Source organism: Propithecus coquereli, unplaced genomic scaffold (assembly GCF_000956105.1).
Source record: "Propithecus coquereli isolate 6110/MARCELLA unplaced genomic scaffold, Pcoq_1.0 Scaffold7, whole genome shotgun sequence".
Taxonomy (NCBI): Eukaryota; Metazoa; Chordata; class Mammalia; order Primates; family Indriidae; genus Propithecus; species Propithecus coquereli.
This window is the reverse complement of record NW_012153062.1, coordinates 22,955,773-22,957,851: the sequence shown is the minus strand read 5'-3', so window position 1 is coordinate 22,957,851 and position 2,079 is coordinate 22,955,773. Positions and strand designations below refer to the sequence as shown.

General features: G+C 32.0%; 1 protein-coding gene across 1 annotated transcript in view; it reads left to right on the top strand.

Moving 5' to 3' along the window:
• The window catches only part of ACADM (acyl-CoA dehydrogenase, C-4 to C-12 straight chain), an 85,569-nt gene that overhangs the window by 82,775 nt on the left and 715 nt on the right, over positions 1-2,079 (top strand). The gene's annotated exons all lie outside the window — the stretch shown is intronic.

The following is a 2,079-nucleotide window of genomic DNA, read 5'->3' as shown; positions in this document are numbered from 1 at the left end:
TAGATGGCTTGATTCAATTTAGTATTACAATGCAGCTTATACTACTGTCCAAAATATTGAATAAATCAAGATATTTATGTACTGAAGATATTTAACCTACACTTACATTTTTCTTGCAGATTTATGAAGGTACTGCACAAATTCAAAGGGTTATTATAGCCCGTGAACACATCAGCAAGTATAAAAATTAAAGAGATTGCTATAGAAACATGATTCATCATTGAGTAACTAGAACATGACCCACTGTGTAAGCTCCAGAAAAGAGAAAGGGCTTTAACATTTTTCCAGTGAAAATAAAAATGAGTACTCTTATACTAAATCTAAGCAACTTATTCTAATAGTAGTTTGTACTTTGTTTAACTCTATATGATTTCCCTGTTCTGAAATGGATTTGGTTTTATTAAAATTATTTGTTGTCCTTAGTACCACTGTATTATGAATTATGTTAAGCTAGAAAAATACATTTGTTTTGTTATTTTGATCTCTTAAAATTAAAGTAGCAGAAAGTCCTTGGAATTCTGTTATTTTCCCAATGACAGAAAAGTAGGCTTATAAAGTATTCAGAATGTTCCAAATTTACATTAAGAAAATATTGTAGGATTTGTACACCGTCAAACAACTTATGACTGTGTAGACTTAATGGTATTATTTTATTAGGGTTCATTTTACTGCAACTTGGAAAGCATTTTCCTTCAGTTTTGTATAGTAACAGTCAAAATTTTGATATTCATATTCACCCATTATACAAGTACAAGAAGCTTCTTGAAAATCTTAATTCTGAGCCCACATTTCACTTGCCTTATTTAAAATAAATCAATAAAGTTTGCCTTAAATTACTTTTATGTGACTCTGTTGGTTTCTAGGTAGACTTTGGTCTGTTGCACACAATCTCATTTTATGTACATGCATTTTGAAAAGGAACTTAAACAAAATTTTTTAGTGTTTACTACCATATCTTTTTGAATTCTTTCCAAGTTTTATTACTTCATGTAATAGTGTATACTTCACATATTAATATTTACCATGATGAAAAAGAGTCATGTTTTGATTCTGAATTGCATAAAGTTACCTACCCATTTTAATTAGATTCTATTACTAGAGACCTTGGAAAATATAAATACAAAATAATACAAGAACCAAAATATGTGAATTTAATATTTCTTTGTAATTCTAAATATCAAATACTGGTAAAATGTGTTATACTAAATAGGGTATTTTCTGACACCACTTATGATTCTCCATTTCTCTAATATCAACTATGTGTCCTTCATTTCAATTCTGTTCTGACACTATCCAGCGTTAGGCTCAATCCCACAAGACTGCCCTCACTTCAGAAGCTAGTCACAAGTCCTGGGTCCCCAAGCTGCCCATACTTTGTCCAACATGGCTACAGATTCAAGTATTCCCATAATCCCGTTGTTAGGCTCAATTATTTGCTAAAATAGCTTACAGAACTCAGGAAAATACTTTATTTACATTTACCTGTTTATTTAGGTATAGATGTTTTTGATAAATGGCTTGAGTCAAGGCTATAAGTGTGCCCATCATCCTAATAGTGTTCACTGTACCCGTTAGGTGGGGTTGCCCCCCTGCCACTTGATTTGCAATGACTTTTACTTTCCTCTGTGTACTTGTGTGCCCACTGGTTAGTTCCAGTTTATTAGAGAACACATGTAGTGTTTGTTTTTTCCATTCTTGAGATACTTCACTTCAGATAATGGTTTTCAGTTCCTTCCAAATTGCTACAAAAGGCATTAATTCATCCTTTTTAATGGCTGAGTAATACTCCATGGTATACATATACCACATTTTGTTAATCTATTCATAAATTGGTGAGCACTTGGGTTGATTCCACATCTTTTCAATTGTGAATTGTGCTTCAATAAACATTTGAGTACAGGTGTCTTTTTGATGAAATGACTTCTTTTCCTTTGGGTAGATACCCAGCAGTGGGATTTCTGGATCGAATGGTAGGTATACTTTTAGTTCTCTGAGGAATCTCCATACTGTTTTCCATAGGGATTATACTAATGTAAGGCATCAAACCATAAGAATTCTAGAAGAAAATATAGGGAAAAA